This window comes from Taeniopygia guttata, chromosome 10, assembly GCF_048771995.1.
Source record: "Taeniopygia guttata chromosome 10, bTaeGut7.mat, whole genome shotgun sequence".
Taxonomy (NCBI): Eukaryota; Metazoa; Chordata; class Aves; order Passeriformes; family Estrildidae; genus Taeniopygia; species Taeniopygia guttata.
In genome coordinates this window covers 5517767-5540486 of record NC_133035.1, presented here as the reverse complement: position 1 = coordinate 5540486, position 22720 = coordinate 5517767, and the positions used below count along the sequence as shown (strand labels likewise).

At 38.9% G+C, this 22720-nt stretch overlaps 1 protein-coding gene across 2 annotated transcripts in view; it reads right to left on the bottom strand.

The window, feature by feature from the left end:
• OTUD7A (OTU deubiquitinase 7A) overlaps positions 1-22720 on the bottom strand; it is a 138536-nt gene that overhangs the window by 109286 nt on the left and 6530 nt on the right. For both annotated transcript variants that reach the window (XM_072933735.1, XM_072933736.1), the window contains one exon: positions 701-856. The gene's annotated coding sequence lies outside the window, so the exon portion shown is untranslated. The remainder of the gene's footprint in view (positions 1-700; positions 857-22720) is intronic.

The following is a 22720-nucleotide window of genomic DNA, read 5'->3' as shown; positions in this document are numbered from 1 at the left end:
CACAGCAATGTGAACAGACCCAAGAAACAAAATTCTCTAGACCAAAGAGATGCAACAAGTACTGCAATGTGTCATCTGAACATCTTCCTCCTCTTTAAATTAAAAAGCAGGTGTGCAGTAGTCCACAAAGATCAGGAACCCAGAAACCACTAAGTCATGCAGAGACCTTACATTTCCAAGCTGCAAGAGAAGGGAAGCATGAGTATGACCAACACTCCCTGGAAAATCCATTGTATCTCTTCTGTGACCATACACAGACACAGGGGGATGAAACGAAAGAAGTATTGTCAAAACTAGTATTTGACACTGCTCATTAGTCCTGGGGGTTGGGTGACTGTCAGCATAACACAGCTCTAGAAGTAGAGAGGTTCTTGCCATGGGGAAAATGATCAGGTATCACAGAATAGTTTGGGTTGGAATGGACTTTAAAGATCATCCTACTCCAACCCTCTGCCAAGTTGCTCCAAGTTCCTTCCAACCTGGCCTTGGACGCTTGCAGGGATGGGCAGCCAGAGATCCTCTGGGTAATGTGTGCCAGGGCCTGACCACCCTCATGGCTGATGACATCAACCCAGTCAAACAGTAGTGTACTTCCAAATTTTCATGGGAAACAGCTGATTTGTAGAAAAATATAAAAACACAGAATTCATAACATTTAACGGGTAAAATGAGATTAAATGAAAATCTGCTGAATCCTCACCTTGGGAATGAGGCTTCCTTCTCAGCATTTGCTGTATATCTCCTTGACATACTTTGATGTTTTCTTCATCCATCATATTTTTTTCTTTAGCCTAGCTACATTTCTGCACCTCACTGAATGCAGGAAGTTCTTTAGAGGACCACAGATGTGCTGCAGCTAGCAAAAAACATATAAATACATATATATATGAAAAAAAAATGTGGAATAAGGTATCTAATCAGACTTCATTGGTCTGTTAGGTATTTTGCCTCTATAAAACAACTTTGTTTCTATTCTGTGTCTTTTGTCTTTAATATAATGAAGCATCCACTTTAATCTCCCCCTTCAGAAAACATAGAAACTGGGGCAAAGCTGTTAAAGACCAGTTATATACCACAATTTAAACTATGTCCAACAGAAATACAAATTGGATCCCTTTCCATTGCAACTGATACTGAATACAAATGGTAAGCACAACATATAGTGCTCTTATTTCTGCTAGTACCTTTGCAGCACACGTCACAGCTGAGACAGACACGATACACAAGAGTATCATCATACAAATTCAGAAAGCTTCAACCCATACAGAGTAACACCAGGTCACTTCAGAGCAGCCCAGCCTTTTATACCCTCATGTTGATGCACTGCACCTGTGTGCCCTCTGCTCCCTTTGGTGGTTGGTCAGTGCCCCTGGGCACTCCATGGCTCATTGCTGTCAGTGCTGCTCACCTGCTTCTCACAGCTGCACCCACTGGGGATGAGGCTGGGCTGCAGCCCCACTCCCAATTACCACAAACTGTGCACCTACAAATACCTATACACAAGACCATTAGAGACTAGATGCAAACAGACAGACAACAGTTTCAACTTGCATACTAAGATAAAGAGATATTTGTGCTTAGAGTCCAACAAAGTTTTTCAGAAGCTCTGGCTTTGTCTAATACAGTGAAGACACAGTCAACTATCCCCAAGAAGAGAAACTCCTCTAGTCATCTTTTATGACTGCTACATGAGAAACAGCTCTTAATGATACTTTGATGGTAGATCTGTAGCACCTGAAAGAGTTTCTAAACAAATACCTCTTAATAAGAAGTATTATTCTATTTTAACACACAATATCCACAAAAAAAAATATTTCCTTGAAGATTTAGGAAGAATCTTCTTTAACTGTAGATAGAAATTAAAGCTTTAAATAATTAAAATGACAGACACAAGGAGGCCAGTTAAAAAGGCAAGAAGGACATACTCACATTATGAATACTTCCAAATATTTAACTTGAATTAGAAAGGAAAGGTATAACTACTTTTTAGCTGGTTTTGAGTAGTTGTAGCTAGTATTACATAAAATTAGGGCTACTATGAGTTGCTGCTTCCCTCCTTATGTTTATAGAATTTATTTATGTTTATAGAAATCAAATAATCAGAATTTTTGCTGATTGGTTCTGCACTGCTTAAAGCACACACACTGCAGGCCAGGACAGAATAGGGCAGGACAAGAAATCAGACCTCTGTTACCTTCTGTTACCTTCTGACCTGTGAGACTGGGACCAAGAAGATGTTATTTCCTAATTAATTTGATTTTTAAAGCTCATTATTATTAAGTGTCATTGAAATGACAGCATTTCTTGCCAGCCAATTGCTTTTATGACTTGTTGACTCTGTAAATATCTACTCAACAAGAACACATTTTTCTGTCAGGTCAGCTGGGAAGTTTATTTCTCCTGTCATTACATCAGATTACTAGTTTACAGTTAAAGACAGATTGTTATCAGCCTTCAGAGACTTTAAAAATAATACAATATGGTTCCTGACACTCATGAGCAGACTGACAAATGCCACCCACACAATTAGCAACACATTTTTTATTCAGTATGCAAGAAGATTTGTTCTACAGATGTTTTGGAGTTAATTCTGCAGTGAAACCTGGTACAGAACAGAACCACTAAGGCATTACAGTTCTCTACTGAAAATTGCAGCAAATCTGTAAAGTCTTTGCAGTTTACTGTAGAGAAAAGTAGATCTGGAAGTTGTTTGTCAGAGACAAAGGTGACGTGACATTCTAATTTAATTTTTTTTATTTCTTATTTCTAAATCAAGCTGAGTGGCTAAAAGGTCAGCACTACATGCAAAAGGAACACAGTAAGCATTCCTGATTTATAAACAATATGGGAAATTTTTGTTTTGTGAGAGTGACAACACTTTTGGCTGACATTTCAGGAGTGGAGTAAACATCTAATCAACTGGATCTCCACAAACAGAGAGGTTCATGGAGATCTTTCAGTACAAAATTTAGAACTTGTAGAAGAAGATAACTGCCTATGTGCTATGTATAACTGAGTACTTGGAACAGTCAATTCTGGATATGGACAATAATCCAGTAATGAGGATCATCTCAGCTTTCTTTAATAGAGCATTACCCTTGCACTACCATATTGCTGTGAAACAAGGGACTTGTTCTTTTACCAGATAAACCAACAGTAGTGAAAGAACATCCCTGAGCATTCCTGACTCCTCCTGAATTGCAAGCTCCTAATATATTTTTCACATCTGTGCAAAGGCACAGCAACACTGTTCCAAAAATCATAGAACCAATTAGCAGACTTGTGACAATTGGCTTGAAAAGAAATAAGTTACCAATTTTAGTTACTAAAAGCTTTCACAAAGTCCTAAGAATTAAAAGCGTGAGATACATTCTGCTCAGTTTGCAGGAGCCTTTGGAAAGAGCAAAGAAAACACTGTCTTTCAAAGGTAGTAGCAATGTCAAATATTTTACTACTGAAAGGTAAATTTTCTTTTGGATTATTGTGTTCAGCCTGAAAATGCTATCTATGAGCAGAAGCTGAAGAGACTCAGAAAGATGTAAAGAAAGAACGGACTTCTAGGTGAAGAGACTACAAGCTATATAGTTAATAGGACAACAGTGGTGGGCTTCTGTCATCCTCAGTGGGGAAATCCAAAGGAGCATGTTATTAAAATGAGCCCCGCTGACTGAAATTACAATACTTCCCCTTCCCTTTTAACACATTAACTGCATGGCTGTAAGAGTAACTTAATGGTCCAAAGACTGCTTCAGGCTTGAAGCAGAAATTATACATTGGTCACGCTGAATTAGCAGTTGTCATAGGGATTTTTGAGACTATTATTCCCTGTATGTACATGTAGCTCCTACTACATTGATGCAGTTATCAAACACACTGAGAGGAAAGCTGGCCCATTATGTGAACATTGTTGCAAAAAGATTATCTGATTTCTCATCCTAGATGGATGAAATAGAAGTTTTCAACATGGATTCATTGAAGAACATAAGAGAACACACTGCTATTAAATGAAAGCATGAATTCACAGAAGAGAATTGAAAACCTGCCTTTGGAAACAAGGGGCTACAGGGAGCAATACCATTCCTTAGAAATCCTCTGCTTCAGAGCATGGACAGGACTGGGAATGAGGCTATATGGACTTCGTTCAGGTTTCTGCCATGGATGGGTACACGGTTAACCACACACACAACTTAATCTCTTCAGAGACCATTAGTACTATCTAATACAGGTGTCCAAATTAGAAGCCTGTACTCATTATAGTCACAGAGCCTTTAGAGGACTCCCAAACCTAAACCTACCACTATCCATTGAGTGTTAAAGAAGGCCAGATTGCTGATGCAAACACTTAAGTATAAATTATTACATTTCCACTAGCAGCAAAATACAGTGGTATTTTTTTAACTCTGCAGAAGGGAAAAAGCACTGGCTGAGGAAGTACCAAATGATAAACCACAGAACACCTCACATTTAAATAATGGCACAATGGCACAGTATATACCTGTGTCAAGGCTTTGCAGGCTGACCCTTCCTGATGAATACAACTGAAAATGAAAGAACAGCTCCCTGCAAATATTATCTGCAGGGATGTCTCATCACCAGATTCTGCAACAAAGACTTAAAACAAGGTCATGAGATTAAGAAGTGTGAAGGACAGAAAGCCAGAAGACATGGAAATGCTTTATCCCTTCCTGGAGCATCTGCCATGTATCTCATCCTCATCCACGTGCACACAAGGAGAAGAATATGACTGTTGGGAAGCACTGCAGTGCCATGGCAGAGCAGAAGAACCCAAGTACACTCCATGCGATGCATGTAGGTCAGTGGAGCATGGACAAGAATGGGATTTCTGAAAGAACCTTCTAAGGAACAGCATAGAAACTTGTCCTTTGCAGGTTTGTGACAACACTAGTGACTAACAATTACTAATGTATGTGCACTCAACAGCAATGAAATATCTGTCCCATGTCACAGGAACAGTAGTGGTTTTTACAGTAACTATAAAAACAAGATGATAGGAAAAACCCCAATATTTTAAATACAGTGGAAAATTTGCCCACAGAGAAACAAACAAGTTAATTACCAATCACCCCAGTCAGAAATTCACTTACTGCAATAGCAGGTTTGCTCTTCTTCCCATCAGTTAGAGAAGGAAGGTAACCTAAGAAGTGCAAAATTAGGTGTACTTAGAGCTAGTTTTGCAACTTTTAGCTCAAGGTCCAGAACCACAGCAGAGTGCTACACATTTCAAGACCAGCTCATAAAAGAATGTTTCTTGCTTTACCCCACAAAACTCAAAACCACAGAAAAGAGTATTATTCAGATAAGAGATGTTGTAAAACCACTCTTCAGTGGTAACCAGTCCCTAAATCAGCCTTTATGTTCCTGCTCAGTTCTTTCCCCAATATAGAACAGAAAATAGAAATCATCACTTGCCTGCTCCTCCCAGACATTTAAAAAATTGCAAACAAATGACTGAGTACTAACAGGCAGTTAATAGACCAGTACTTAGTTGCTAACACCTCCTTGATTACAAGTCTGTGTTTACCCTTTGGCTCAGCACAAGGCTATTACTCGCCCCTGGAGAGGAAAGGAAGGTTTTATGGACAGAAGCAGCAAGCAGTTCTTTATATCAAAGGAGACAAACCTGTTTCTTAAAAAAACCCTGATGTGCATCTCAAAACATAGAAGGGTAGGATGCTTTCTAAGGCCAGTCATTACTGTGGGATTTACTCCAGGCTGAAAATGACTCATTAATCCAGTTCTCTGCTGAAGTTCAGAACCTGGACAGTAAGAGGGAAAATCCAGAGTCTTTATTGCTGCTCTTGCATTTCTCAGTTCTTATTCCCTTCTCCTCAAGCAGGAATAGGCCATATGCTGACTAAAAGCAATCAGAGAATACATTTGAGCAAAAGATTCTACAGCATTAGCCCCATCTCCTATGTCAGGCCAGTTTCCCACACTGTCCAATGCTGCCAAATCCAGTAGAGCTTAGCCCACATGTATAGACTGTGAAAAGTGGGCAGCTTCTAGCAACAGAATTTACTGGAAGTGTTACCTAGAAAAAAAATATCATGAAAAAAAAAAAATCAGCTTTGGCTGAGAGTACAGAAGACCTAATTAAATAGTTGAGGTGTTTTTCTTCTCTCCAGGAAAAGAGCTGAGTTAGATGCCATCAGGGGTTTGCTGATAGAAAGGATGTTTAATGACAACACCATAGAACTCATCCAGTTTGCTCTTACACATAATGCAGACATTCTTAACTAAAAGAGGGTCTGTGAATCTGAGATAAAATTTTATTCTCTGGAGCCTCTGAAGAAGTGAGTTTTCAACAGTTACCCCATTTGTGCTGATTTTGAGTTGAGGGTTTTCATTTGAAGGGGGCACAGAGCACACTGTATGGCTGGAGTTTACCTCAGGACAAATAGCTATGACTCACCACAGTAATTTTGTGACACTGTAGAGCGAACAAGCACTCCCTGGGCAGATGGGTGGACACCACACGTCACTCCAGGGTTTAATGACAGGAGAAGCTCACATGCAGCAGTTTCAGGGTTTGCAATGTGCAGAACTTTGCCAAGCACATGTTCAGGAGGCTGGATACTTCCTGGAGACACTGCTCTCAAAGCCAGAGGCTTTACTTGCACATGCACATTTGGTATGTGAGATACTCCCAAAGGAGCCACAGCCCAGGCTCTGGCTCCAATCAGGGTGCTCAAGCAAAATGAAACAAGAGTACCAAGTCTTCACATTTCACTGTTGAAACTTCTGGGAGAAACTCAGGATGTATTCAGGGTATTTGAGAATCGGGAAGAAAGAAAAAGGCAGAAGGACAGATCCAAGTTTCTCTCCTGCTGCAGATCAGCTTAAGCTTGAAAGACTGCATCTGATCTTCCCACAGTAGATAATAAAAACATTCCTGTGCCAAACCCAAAGCTCATCTCTCTGCTGATCGGAGAGAAGAAAAGCAAATAGCACAAAGAGAGAAAACAAAAAGACACATGATGAAAAATTAATTTTCCAAAGATGGCATTCAAGATGGATTGCCCTCAGATACAAGGCAGGACCTTTGAAACATGAGTCACAACTGTATGTGCAACTAAGTGCAAGAGGCACATGGATAGGGCTGTACTGACTGTGGGGAAGCCAACAGCAAAAGCCTCATATAACACAAGATTAAGTTCCCAAATTAATAGGATTCTTGTACATATAAAATTCAGGGATCTCTATTTATTACAGAAAAGCCTACTTTGCCCCTCTAGATATTTTCTTGAAAATGGTTCTTGTGTAATTTAAGAGGGTTTTCTCTGAGACACCTCCCAATTTGCACTGCTGTAATAGATTACACTTCATGGAAAGTAATTAGATGTGTATTCACTTTGGTGATTTCAGTCTGTCAACCTCTGTTAAGACCGACTTCATTGAAAACAAAACTTTCTTAGAGCAAATATATTTTTGCCATCAACTATAATTCTTTCACATAACTGCAGCCAGAACTTGCACTGGCAAGCCTGAAAATTTTATAATTAAACCAAAAGATGTATACACACAGGTAGAACAGAGATAGAAGAGTGACAGCAATGTCTGTTGTGTGGGTTTTTTGGGTTCTTTTCCCCTCCATTGTCATGCAAGGATGTTACTTTCTGACACTTATACACAGCAATCCATAGTTGTTCTCCATGTGCCTGGATTCTACAATTGCAATAAAATATGATAAGACTAATTTTCACCAATTTTAAATAGAGAGGAATTGCTACCAACAAACATTAAACATTTCACATTATACATATGCTGGTTTGCCCCTGCACATATTGTGCAAGTGTATCACTGTGGTGCATACATGTCTGGAGATATAGGTTGGACCTGTCTACAGGGACACAATTTATTTCCAGAGATCATTATTCTGCTACAATTAACATACAACAGAATAGAATGAAATCAGCTTGCTGTAAAGTTTGCCTTTCCTAATTTTGGCTTTTCTGTTTCTGGGACTGCTACTGTTACTCCTCTGAGATTTACCAGCACCTTGCTCACAGCCTGAAGAGCAGAAAGCACATGGCACAGGATAAACAGTCAAACACGCTTCACACATTATTCCAGTAGATGGGTCAGAGGCACACTCACCTTGCTTTTAAACAAAGAAATACAACACAATGGGGCTTATACCTAGTTTTTAACCACAAGGTATCTTATATACAAAGTGGGAACCCTACAGGAAGACTGAAATCAACCCATGAGACACTTCACTCCCTTTAACAAGAGTTCTATTTCTGAACCAGCATTCTTTCTTTCCCTGCACTCAGCAAAAAGATAAAGCCTTTATTGTAAGGGAAAAAAAATAGCCTTTAAAATTATAATATGCTCTCATTCTCCCAATTGTCTACAGAAAGTGTTCCAGTGGCCTTTGGGACTGAGAAATTTGACCTGCAGTTACAGGTTCTTCTCTTATTTTGATCCAAAGTGCCTCAAATGGCCTAATTAAACCTATCCAGTAAGTGTCATAAAGGCTGTCTTGCTCTGCTGAGCCTCAGAGGGAAAAACAAAGCATGAACATCATCTTCTACAGAAGGCAATCTATTCCATACAGCTGATGCATTCGACAGGAATTCTGCATTTCATTGTTTGGATGCTGACAATTAAGTGCAAAGTACTTATTATAACAGAAATCTCTTAAGGTTACTAAGATTAAGAACAACAGAACATTAAAAAAAATTCATCAATTTTGTCTATATTTTGATGTTTATAGAAGTAGCAATGAATGTCCATTAATTAATGTAGCAATTAATGCCCATTTAACAGACTTAGAATAGTTATTCCCCTAAATAAGAAAAAGGTATTTGCCTTAGGTGAACCATCTCTGTTAAAATGATTGTCCTTAACCCTTCCTACTCAAACACTCCCTAGAGTTGACTTGTATTGATTCTCCATTCTCCTGCCTCTAAAACAAATTCCAAAAAACCACACTAAAATTAAAACCTAACTGGATATAAATATAACTAACTGTTTCATTCATCCTTAGTCCCTTTTACTCAAGTCAGCTCACAGATAATGTTCTAGAAGTGACAGAAAAATCTAGGTTGGAAGTCCAGCTTGCTGATCAAAGTCTAATGTTAAAATTACTATAATATATCATCATTTTCTAGTGACATTACCAGGCAACTAATGCATGTGCTTACACCCAGGCTTTTTATTTCTTGCACAAAATCATTAAATTAGAAATTTTCATTGGTAGTATTCCTATGAAGTCTATAAGTAACTTCAGGTGTGGGGAAAGGGCTTAAATACTACTCCCTTCTTTACCAGTCCAAAATATTCCCAAATGATAGCTGTCTGTTCTGACTTGTGTGGCCTCACCTCAAGTCCTGTGAGCAGTTTTGAGTACCAGTGCATAAGAAAGACATTAGCTATTCAAGAGTGTCCACAGGAGGCTCCAAAGGTGCGGAAAGGTTTGGGGAGGCTGTACAAGGAGCGGCTGAGGGCACCTGGCCGCTGTGCCTGGAGGAGACAGAGGGCAGCCCTCACTGCAGGCACAGCACCCACCTCTTCTCTGTGGTGACCTGACAGGGCCTGAGCAAAGGCTCTGAAGCTGTGCCAGGGAGTTCAGGTTGGACATTAGGGCAAGGTTCTTCCCCAGAGGGTGCTGGGTGCTGTGGTAGCGGTCACAGCAGTGGTCACAGCAGTGGTCACAGCACCAGCCCGACAGAGCCCAAGGCTCCTGGGCACAGCTGGGGCTGCTGGGCTGCCTGAGCAGGGCCAGGAGCTGCACTTCAGGGATTCCTGTGGGTCCCTCCAGCCCTGCATATTCCCTGGTTATATAAACTGACACTCACTCAGGAGTGCTGTGATCAAGATAAACTCAAGCCCAGATATTATTTATGAAAGGAAGAGTAGTTCAAGACAGACATCCGAGAGAATGTACCCTTAAGAAAGAGAGGCCTAAAGAATATATTTTTTGGAATGGGAAATAGGGCTATGAGCTTTCTCTGTTCTGAAAATATATTCAGTATTAAAACATCAAAAGCTTTTTCAAAATCACATTTTAAACTTAGATAAAGCAGTGGGTAAATCTTAATTGACTAGACTTAGTTCTCTAGAATTTAATGATACTAAGAGGACAAAATTGAAATGGCTGTAAAGCACTTATCAGATGACTTTGAAGGTCAAAATAGTACATTTCACTCTCAGTTTTCATGGACATTATGTAACTTATCTGAAATTCTACTCTTAAAGCAAAAAGCGTTTTATAAAATTTTCCTCCTCCTCCTCTCTGACAGTTAGAAAAAGAGCAAGGGAGAAATCAGATTTGCATGGAATTAATTCTGACTCATTAAAGTTTTTAAGAGTCAGTGAAACAGCATTCACCTAATACAGCTCATCATCTCAAAAAGAAATTCAGCCTCCCATGTATGGCAGCTGCACTATTTCTCAAGAACCTCCCTCTGCACTCACAGGGGTCCATCACTCCTAACTCCAAGTCACACATTTTGTAAGCCTTCATTCAGGGAAAGCATTAGGAAGAAACAGTATTTCATAGCAACCTGTTTCTTGCTGGCCACATTACATTTCTCAATGTAACTTGAATTTACCTGTGTGAATGAGGAAGATTGATGTTTGCATTAGTGAAATAACCTTCCTCACAATTATCAAGCAAAACAGAATCATCAGCTAGTTTAGTACCACAGATGAATTTGGGAAGAGAAAACAGATGCACTAATTATCTCTAGCAGATCCCTTGTGAGCTTCCTATGGACCATTGCCATTTGCTGTGTGCTTATGCCCATAAACCAGAAGCAGTGCAATATCCCTGCAGGGAGTTTGTTCTCTGCAGTAAATCACAAAGGAGTAAAATTTATATAATAGTTCCTTTCATCACTATTCCAATCTGAAATAGATCCTAATAATGAATTAATTCCAGCAATTTATGGTATTTTTATATTTTTAGACACAACTTGCTAGTGAGATATTCGAGTTGTGGGAAGACAAACAGTTACTTCATCAGACCTACACTTGCACTGTGTGCAAAAAAAACCTCCTACAGATCATACTGAGGTGAGCATTAGGCTTTAAAAGCCTGCAATTTCCTTCTTTTTTACTGTGGTAAAGGAAGAAATAGAAAAGAAACTGAATTCATCTACATATGTATATACAGCACACAATAAACCTACTGTTAAACCAAAGGCACTCATTTTGCAAGAACTGTACAGAAGTCAAAGTTCAGGTACAAAAAGAATAATTCCAACCTTTATCCATGTGACTTAGTGATCTTAAAATTTCAATATAACACATTTACCCTATTTCTTGATATCAGCAAGGGTGGCCATCTCCTGGTGTTTAAACTAAAGAAAAATAGGAGAAATCATAAAGCTACCTCACCAAAATGTTTTAAAAGCAGATAATTAGACCCATGTGTGTAACCATTAGAGAAAGAAAACTCTGCCAATACCAGGCTATTCAGATCAGATTTCAAAACAACTGCTTCAAGGTAAATTTCATTATAAGCATCACCAAGAGGAAAGATATACAATAAAACAAAACCTCTTGTAAACATTCTAGAAAAAAGAAATATTCAGCTGAAGCCAAAGGAATTGAACTGCCTGGAACTAATTTTAAATGCATCAGACTTCCCCCATCCATTTTCTGTTTTTATTTCTTAACTGTAAATTAAAATAATAATAAAAAGAAAATATAGCCTTCAGATGTATACTGGCAGCTCTGCTTTAGACATGTTGCACTTCATGGTCTCTTCAGCCTCTTTACTGAGATATTAATACAAACAAATGGCAAATTTCCAGACAATAAATTGCTTTTATTTCCACTTACCTCATCAGCAATAGCATACTCTCTACCCTTCCTAGAAGTTAGATAGAGTTTTCTGCTATTTATGTTGCCCTTTTTGCTCCTGGAGTGGGGGCCACCCAGGTCTCTTGACCTGAGAACTCTGTTGGTTGGGTCTTTGCAATGACTTGAATTTGGCACTGTCAAGTTTGTCCCTGGCTCTTCATCACGACAAATCCAACCCAAGCTTACCAGACCTGCACTCTGATCACAGTCTCAGTCTAGCATTTCAGAGATTTACTGTCACCTACAGAACAATTACATAATTTGCTTAATCTTCAAGTCTGTGATTAAGTAATGCTGACTTTGCAGGCCATCTTTAATGTCTTGAGTCGATATTTTCAAGGCAGCAATCTCCAAACTCCTTTTTCCTATAATGTTCTAGGGGTGCACTGTGAGGCACCTCACAGAAATGGATTATTTCAGCCCGAAGTGTGTCAAAGGTGTTTCCCAGTGGCAATCACAACAGGCAAATGCTTCCTCTTCCACAGGCTGCAGTGCTGGCTTTGTGCTGACTGCCACCAAGCCTGTCTGTGCTTAGTGAAAAGTAGTTCAGGAGGACTGAAGTGACCTGAGGAAAAGCTCTAACTGGGCAGGGTCTCACTGTAACAGCTGCCTTGACCAGAACCACAGTCGTAACAAACATGCACTTCCGAAGGGAGCAGAGGTTATTTTGTAGGGCTGTGCAATGGGAGGAAACTACTGGGCCATAAAGGGAAGACTTCTACCTTCTTCTGCATAAGAAAACAGCAAAAAGAAACAGACTCTTCCATCGATTGTGTGCTTTCTCCCACTGTTATGTGGGGTAAGATTCAGCCCTCTGAAGCAGGACTATCCAGGACATTTTGTACTCCCCAAGGACAGTTACTAGGGCTTTGAGAATGACTTATCAGAATTATAGCTCTTGGCCAGGATTAAGGACTAGGAGGGAGGGAAGGAGGGAAGGAGGGAAGGAGGGAAGGAGGGAAGGAGGGAAGGAGGGAAGGAGGGAAGGAGGGAAGGAGGGAAGGAGGGAAGGAGGGAAGGAGGGAAGGAAGCTGTTCTGTCAGTTTGAATTGCTTCAGGTACATGCTGCTCTGTAACAAGCCAGGAAAAGTCCTGTGTCATCCCTAAGCATGGCTCAGCTGAAAACACTGTGAGAAAACCTAACAGCAGCAAATGAAAAGTAAACAAGCCACTGGTGCTGAAGAAAAATATTTTAAAATGTAAGTGGCTTGTGACTATTATATAGACCTTTCTGGGATACTATGCTAGCTGCTTAAGCATATTTCACAAGAGAACAACAACTGGCAAGGAAAACTGTATTTGAAGAAAAGAAGATGGAAGAGAGAACTTAATCCAAATCAAATTATTAAAAGGGTCTTTTCCTTATTTCATGTGAAAAGCCTGTGTTACAACTTCTAAAGTGTTATATGAACTTTAACTCCATCTGAGGCAATCCATGATAGAATTTCTACATTTTAAAATTAATTTTCATTTTTAAAAGTAGCTTGAAGTAGCAAAAAAGACCCCCAAAACAAACAAACAAAAAACCACCAAAAAAACCCCAAAAAAACACAACCACAAGATTTAGAGTCAACTATTTCAACACAGGGGATGGGGGAGGAATAAATACATTTCTCAACTTAAAAGTTTACAGATTTGCCAGTTTTATTTCACACACACACATGCACACACAATTCTAGTTCTAATAATGTTGCTAATAGATAGTTGCTTATTTAAGAGCCCTCTCAGATTATGACTGCATGAATCTCAACTATAGCACAATCTTCCTGTATAAACACTAGTCCTGTCTCTCCCTTAGGAACTTTTTCTCAAAATTGTACTTCATTATTTAAATGAGAGGTACAAAAATGTGACAAAATATAAAACAGTATTGGGAAGTGACTGGGGAACAGTTGCTTTGCTCTTTAGCTTCTACCTTCAGAATGGAAATCTGAAGCAAAGAAAGATTGACTCATAATAGCAGTTAATGAATATATAAGTAGTCTGCAATTAATTAAGCAGATATGTTGCTTTTTAAAACTTCCCTTCTGTATTACAGTCTTCCTTCTTATCTCAGTTTGCTCAGTCAGGCTCTTCTGACAGCTATTGACAGCAACAGCCAAAAATACCCCAGGCCTTCCTACAGAAACCCTACCAATACTGACTGCTAAATCCAGTAGTGCATGTCAATTTGATGACTCATGCCTCTTATTTCATTTTAATCTCCTTTCCTTTCATGTTGATGAACTGAAGTTGTACAGTTTCATTACAGCCTTCTCCCTGCCTCTCCCCATATACTTAAGAGTAAGTAGGACAAGTAGAAAAGCCCCCACAGGCTGTCACTGGCAGCCCTGGTGCTGTTGTGATAGCAGCCTTTAACAATTTATAGTGTCTCTAAAGCTTCAACAAAAGGAACAGAGACAGGAACAAATCTCAGTAATGCCACTCTGATTGCCACACAGTAGTAGGATTTAAGAAGGAACTATCCTGTTTTCTCTTTCCTCTTGCTTCCTTCCCTACAATGTTGAAGTCTATAGAAATGAGAAGAATGGCCCCATTTCCATTTTGAGTAGTGCACTAAACAGAACCAAAATAGATATTCAAATCTGAGCCTGAAGTGCTTGATATTTGTGGTATTTTTACTTTCCTGCTCAGAGTAACTTTAGCACTTGTGGCTATGATTAAGTCTGTTATGTCATTTATTTGAGGTGACCATACCAGATTGTTTTTTCACTAATCATTTAAAGGTTATACCAGTTTATCTTACCATGTGTTTTGGCAGAGACTGGAACTCTGCTTGGACAGATATTTCTATTACACATTTCTATTAAGCATCTGCAGCTGCCTCCAACTTAAATTTGGTTTGGATACTTAAACACAGGGATATGACCTCTGTGTCCAGGCAGGCCTCTGAAATACACAGTTTCTTAAAGAGGAAAAAAAAAACCCAAACAAAAGCAAACCCCAAAGTTCCTAGAAATTATGGTACATCTTTCAGGACTAGTAGTGCTAAACCAACTCCTATGCACAGCTATAATTTAAGAGGTGGTGGGATCTAAAAATTTACTCTCATGTTGATTGATATTCTTTGACATTTGTGAACTTACACCTACAAATGGGCAAAGCTACAGCTGTAACACGAACACAGTTCTCATTCATCCCAATAAACGTGAGAGGGTAAAACTGAGTCCATGACATACAGGAGTATGGTATGTGTTTTCCAAAGCTAACCAAAGCTGGTCTAGGCACTTTGACATTTATGAATTTATACTTCCCACTCAGTCCTTACTCAATTATCTGGATCATACAGCCACTCACACTAAGCAAGTCATGGGTGAATGGGTGAATGTGAGAGATAAGAGCATTTCTTCACAGAAAATTTGGGTATTTGGTTTTGGGAAATATTATTTACAGTTAGTGTCTGACAACCAAATTAATTCCAGTTTTGCTTTTTTACTATGCTGCAATGAAAAACAACTAAATTGTGAAAATGTCAGGTAATTGTCAAGCTATATTTAACTACCACATTTCACTTGAAGGAAACATCAATTTGAATAAACAGATGGTGTTGCTATGGGGTTGCCATCACAAGTAGAAGCACACATTTAACTCTGAAAATGGCAGATACAAAGGACAAGAAAATTATATGCAATGCTGGGCATTTCTGGAAGCAAAACCATGGTTATACTAAATCTTTGCTTCATTCCCACACTCAATAATGGTCTCTTACTGTTAGGATCACTTGATTCCTACGAACTAAATAAGAATTCATAATATTAATAATATTAATCCTCAAACAATATCAGAAGTATTTGCATCTCTAGCTCCATTGCTCCCTCCCCCAAAATGCCTGGGAAAGCAAACGTACAATTTTGGTTACTTCCTCAAATCATTTAGGTAGCTGTGAGTCTATAGAAAATAGATTGTCATGCTATTTCAGGAAAAAGGATGCCACTGGCCAGCTAATGGATTTAGTCAATGTTACTTAACTGTTGGAATAGAGATTTTTAAAAAGTTCTCAAAATAAAGAAATGTGCAGAGTATTCCAGTTCCTCCAAAGAAATGAAAATAGAAGACCTGTTTAGATATTTATGATGCCTGACATTATTTGGATAAGTAGTTGAACTTTACTAAAGCTGGACATCATGTTAGGAGAGAGGCACTGGTTTATTTCCAATAACGGCTTTAAAACTACAACAGCTAGAAATTTTTCCAGACTACAGCGGGACTTTCATTTGTTTAAACACTCAAATAACATTAAATTATTTAAACATTCAAATTCCAAGTTAGTACCAAGAGGAATGAAAAGGGAAGCACGGACAGTTTCATCAGCTGCTTATGTAAGTTAATCATTGCTAGAGAACACTGAAGATAATGTTGACACTATACTTGTGGATTACTTTGAGATTTAGAAAGTGGTTGGTTGTTAGATTTCATGTTGGCCTTGTTGGTATTGCACTCAAATACACATAATAAAAAACAGGTCTAACCAACCAGTTCAGCAATATATAAAAGAGCATTTCCACAAACTACTTCTGATATGTAGAAAGGACTGTGATTAGTATTTACTTCAGAATTTCTCAGTGTACTAACACAGGGATGGGCCTGTAAGAAAAGTCTTTCTACTTTGAAAACATTACCACTGCACTACTGTCTAGGAAAGAATAAAATATGGCAAACAGGAAAATTCCATTACTGACACAATGGCCTCTTCATATTTCGATGTCAGAAACTTAGTGAAATTTAAGACAATTTATAGCATTTTATGTACAACCACAAACAAGTCAGCAGGAGTATGGAATTACTGAGCAAAATGAGAGCACAAAAGAAAACTGTGACAAATTAAACTGAATTTTAAACAGACTATAGAAGTATTGATAGAGACCACATTTAAAGTGCAATACAGTAAAATCAAAATGTGAAAGGTCATGTATTATACTGGACAGAGGTTTACAACAAATATACAGTGAGAAAATTTACCTACCTTCCTACAGATACCACACAAATCACTATTCAAAAGCCTAAATTCTGGGTCTGTTCAGGAGCAGAAGTTTCTATTCATTAAAACCAGAAAACTGTCTTTCTGCACTTACTAAACATCCAGTGCTAATGGTAAAGACTGGACATTTTTCTTTCAGTACCAAGTATCACAAGCTTAACAACAGCCATTCCCACTTTCAAAGGTACCTTTCCTTTCTAAGGTACAATTGTTAGATTCATACTACCTGGGAGAGAAGGTATCATAAACCATTCCAATTCACAGGTAGAAAGGACCTGGCTCAGTCGCCCATCACTTTGGTTTTCATACCTCCTTCCATGCTGTTTTGTAGAATTATGAGCTGCCCTGTGACCTCCTTTCTGCGAAGTGAGATGTAATGCACTTTATTTGCATTACACCTGGCAGCAGTTACAGAGTTTTTATATTTAAATGATAATTAAAGGAGTGTGAGCATAAATAGCTTCATGTAAGTAGAACCTTGCCAGATATTTATTTCTATGCAGAAATACTAATATGCATCTTTTGAAGCCATAGGTATTACAATGGAGATCAAGCAGCACAATCACCAGTTTGAATGAGATCATTGTGCCTAGCATGCAATTATCTTTCCAACATGCTCCAGATCATTACCACTAACCAGAGATTAGCACCCACGACATTTTATCCAAAAAAATTAAGCATGCACACAGCTTCAGTCTACCTGCAAAATCAAAGCTGTCCAGGAAATTATAAATAATCTGATTTACATGCTAGTTCTGTGATAATGTATTGTAAATAGCATGTTATTCTAATGGGTATAAACTACCTTAGAACATTCAGCCAGAGTTGGTTTATGAAGTTTTTAAAATTCTTACAGCAAAGAAAGCAGCAGCACCCTAGAAAAAGCAGCTTAACTTCAGACACCAAGTTAATGAATGCATGCAAATTGAGATTCCTCCCCACTCCTCTCAGAGGCAACACTTCCTGCTCTTGCAATTTTATCATGACTCTCACTATTTTTAGTGCTTTGCTTAGAGTCTGCTACTGGAATCATGTCTGAGACTCAGCATTAATTTTAAAAGAAAATATCTCCACTCCCCTGCATCCTGAGAAAAGCTTGAAAGTGTGAAACGACTGCAGCCTACAGGCTAAAAAACTAGAAATAATACAAGAAATTCAGAGTGGGTTTTGTTTTGTTCTTAAAAACAGCTCACAATCTCTAAGCTGATTGCCTGAGCGGCAGGAGCTAGATAATGCATTGATTCCTCATTGCTGACTGTTCCTCAGAATCTTCCCAGAGCAGATGTAAGGCACATCAGCAGTTTTACATGGAAAAAATATGCAATGCCACTGTCACTGCTCTTTCTGTGCAGTGAACATTCTTACTCTTCAAAATACCAATACAGCTTCTCTTAAAAGTCATACTTTTCAAGAGAATATTTGACCTTTTGAACTAAAAAGAAATATTATTTTGTGCACCAACTGTTCTTGGTTTCTCTGAAAGTTAACTCTTCTGAACTAAGAGCATTTTGCTTAAGAAGATAAACCCAACAGTTATGTTATCTGCAAGAAATATGTAAACACATGTTAAGGAATATAACATCAGGCTTCGTAGGGGAAAGATGATGCTTAATATTCAATTTTACACAGCTACTTGCTTTTAATTATACATACAGTTGAAACCTAAAATAGAAAGTTATTAAATAGATGATCTGCTTTTATCTTAGATGATTGATAGGCTTTTTTTGAAAAGGTACCACTAGATGGTGCACGAGTTTAAATAATTCATAAACCCACAGCTAGTCCCCGGCTTCTTTCTCAGCCCCAGCCACAGCAAGAGACAACTTAGCACTGCCAAGCAAACACAGCTTCTGTGATTTGTATTTGGTAAAATTGCTGACTTTGGCCCTAGAGGCAATAACTCACTCCCTTCTTTGGTATTTCTCTCAAAGAGGAGGAAGTATTTGGTCATCTGAAGGAAAACTGGCCGCTCAATGGCTGTGACCTCCCTAAGGTCTGGGACTTGGGAGCTCAGGGGGAGGGAAGTGCCAGCCACTGCAGATCAGGGTGGACAGAATGCTGTTCTTGATCGTGAAAAAAGGCAAATTCAGCTCCCTCCTCTGCTGGACAGACTAAGTCAGCAAACCCAAAAAACAAGTCTCAACCTCATTGCAGCTCAATTCTCATCTGGAAATAAGTTCATGGAGTTTGTTAGCACTTCCAACCTCAGAGGAATGCTGAGAGGAAAAATATATTTTAAAATTATGCCATGTTCCAAAACGGTGACATATTTTAATATATGTATGATGCCTTTACTGGTGGTGAAGAATGATTGGATTTTCATTTTAGTAATTTTGGTTAAAAATTTAACGAGAGTACCAGGAACCATTCATTACAAATTAAGTTAAACTGTATATAAAGCAAAATGTCTTCTCCAGTTCTAGATGCACAGCATAGGAAGACCTGAGCTTACTTTGTTCATGACCAGCAGAACTAGAAGCCAAACATGTAAGCTATTCCAAGAAATATTTTTTTAATGATCATCAGTAATGAGATTATAACCAAAATTTTGCATAATATACATTGAAGCCTATAAGAATAAGGTAAGTGTTGGATAGGTAACATTAAGAGTAAGTCATGTAGACAAGGTGAATTTTCTATCAGCTGGTACACGTCAAAGAGACTATTTAATTATTCAGGTATGCGAGATAACGTGGAAAGCACACACCTTCATTGCACAGGAAAGGAACCTCCACCCAGCCATGGCTACCCACCATGTGAATCTAAAAACCTCCCAAAACCAAACAAAAACCTGCTGAGTAACACACACCTACAGTGTGATTGTGACTAACATATTAATAACTAAGACTTGAAAACCAAGATAACTGAGAAGATTCTTCTCACTCTGAATACATTTATTGGATAAAATTTCCCAGGAGATGACAGGACTTGTGACTTTCATTATAGGAAAGAACATTTCTTGAATATGTATTATACATTTAGCTGTCAAGCCTTTTACTATTCTAAACAAAACCCCACAAAATCAGTCATCAAGTCTGCAACTCTGCCAGATTGGCAAAGAGAAACTGAACTGACAGTCTCAGAAAGATATGACAGGATTTACCAGGAATCAAAACTACCCAGAAGGGATACCAAGTGTGCCCTTTTCCCCTTGCACTGCACTGAACAGAATTGTGTAGTAAATATGTCAACGATTTAAAAACAAACATGAATGCAGCTGTTAAGAGATAGAGTGGAAATCTCACAATAATCCAGTAACAGCTTGATTATTCATGGAAGAAAATGAAGATCAATAATCCAGTTACAGTCAAGTTTTTCTCATACACCATATAAATTCTTTATACAATAGAATAAGGTAGCTATATAGTTACTAAATAGTTTCAGCTGTGATGTAGCCTCTTTAGGTTGATACTATTCCCATCGGGAATAGAAGAAAATCTTTTCACGTGAGGATGAACAGAAACCACAAATCAATACTGAGGGCACACTGCACTACAAGGCCTTTCCCAGCACAGCTTGTGGTCTGTGGCACTGTGAAAGGCCTGTATCACCACACCAGCAGAGCTGCTGGCCTGTACTGAGAGCAGTTCATCCTGAAATGAACTAATATATCACTCCCTTAAGTGCCACAGGGAGAGCTGACCTAATCACATACTTCATGTGAAGTATGCAAAATTATGTTTACACTGGAGGGTTTGCTAAGACAGGTATTTTACCAGGCCAAGTCTAAACTTAAATCTCCATAAATGCAGCTACCCACTATGGTTATTGAAGTGCCACCTTCAATATTTCCATCTCAAGGTACTGCTTAGGGCACCTCCCTAGCTCAGCCCACTTCACTTCCTCTGAGGTAGAGGATGAAGCCATTTCAGCAAGATCTGTCCTTTCTAAGGACATCTAAACTGGATGAGAATCCTGTTATATTAATTTCCTTTTCCTTTCCTAACAAAGCTTTTCCACTTGGTTGCAAATTTGGCCTCCATCCTCTTTGTTCCAATGCTGCTGCAGACAGGGCCACTACACAAAGTAGGGGACAGGCTGAAGAGAAACCAGGAACAGGGCCTCTAGCCCACTCTGAATCCCAGTATCAGCTAGCCCCAAAATCTGCTGTGGGAAAGTCACCTTGGTTGCCCTGTGAGCATGACTGCTGGCAGCTCTTTTTTTGAATCCAGGCTATTAATTTCATTATCAGACTCCAAGTGACAGAATTTTAGCTCAATTTTTCCACCACAAGATGATGCTTGTGGCCATTCTGGACAGCAGCACAGATACAAGTGAAAAGGGGGATTTTGCAGGGTAAATTTAATAGGGTAGAAATCCATTTGGATTTAGGTGAACTGTGCTGCTTTGGATTATTAGTAGCTTGCTAGCATAGGTAAACTATGCTGTTCAGTCTGCTAACTCTGCTGTGCTTGTAAAAACTGCCTCAGCCGAGGAGGAAGAATGCAAATTTCCAAGCTGAAGAGATAAGGGAGGCTCCTTGAACTTTGAAATGAAGAGAATAAAATCCAAAGCTAAGTCTGCAAGAGATGAACAAAGTGACCAGAGAGTTCTCTGTACAAGGACTAATCTATACTAGGACTAATTGCAAGCTGTAATGCAAAACCAAACTGTTGTGGAATTCTATGCATATGTACTAGAAGGAAGAACAAAAAGGGATTGGGAGTTCTCAGGAGCATGCATGTCCTTGGAAGGAGGCACGATCCCCACATGCACCCAGCACTGCAATAAATATACCAGCTTTACAACTTTTACTAAGTTGTGGAGTTTGATTCTTTTTTCCACAATTCATAGGTGTGACCCAACCTTGCAACCTAAAAGAAGCTGTGTCAGAAAGCATTGCATGACAAACTCCAGGTCAACCCATAAGGAATTACATACAGCACATTAAAGTAAATAGAAGCCAGGCTGTGGCACCTATGCTTTTCCTGGATCCTCCCATCCTGAAAATAAACACAAGACAGCAGGGGGAAAAAAATCTGTCAGATAAACCATTCTTGAGAAATCTGCTGGCTAATACGTAGCTGTCACAAAAGCAAGCAAGGAATCACTGCAGACAAGACACAATTTCCATGCCAGCATGTGCTTTGCATAAGGCTGAAAATTACAGTGATAAGCCATACAAGAAGAGGAAATGGCCCCAGGCTGCATCAGGACAGGTTAGACTGTGACAACCAAAAGCACTGTTAAGCACAAGAGCAGGCTCCCCAGGAAAGAGGTTGAGTGACTAGCCCTGGAGATGAAAGATGAAATGTGTACAGTACAAGTGAGATGTGGCACTGTGGATGTGGTTTAGTGGTGGACTGAGCAGTGCTAGGCTGACAGCTGTACCGAATGGTCTCAAAGGCCTTTTCCAAGCTAAACAATTATATGATTCCACAATAGAGACTACACCAGGTTCTGCAGGAGGCAGAGACTTCCAAAGCATGTATTGCATATCCAGTCCTCTGATTAAGTTCACAGGTCCTAATCAGGGAAGATAATAAGTGCACATTTTTCAGCAGATATTTGCAGACTTGATCCCTCTGGATGCCCAAGAACATCAATGAGCTAAAATGCCAATCTAAATGAGGAAGTTTATCTTTATGATTAAGGCTTACATACTCACACAGCACCTCATACTGCAAAAGAGATTACATAGAGAAAATATTTAACTTAGGAAAAGCCCTATGAGACACAGAAGATCAGTTCCACAAAAGGAATACAAAAATGAAGATCAAAAACTTACATTACATTGCTTTTCACCAAAGCAAAGTCTAAAAATGAAAATTAATCCTATTCCCAGGCTAGCACAATGAACATCCTTGTCTTCTCTGAGGCAGGAACAGTCTCCCTTCTTTTTGCGTACCTTATTCCTTTATTGTTAGACAGAGTAATAGCGCTGCAAGAACACTGAAATATATGCAC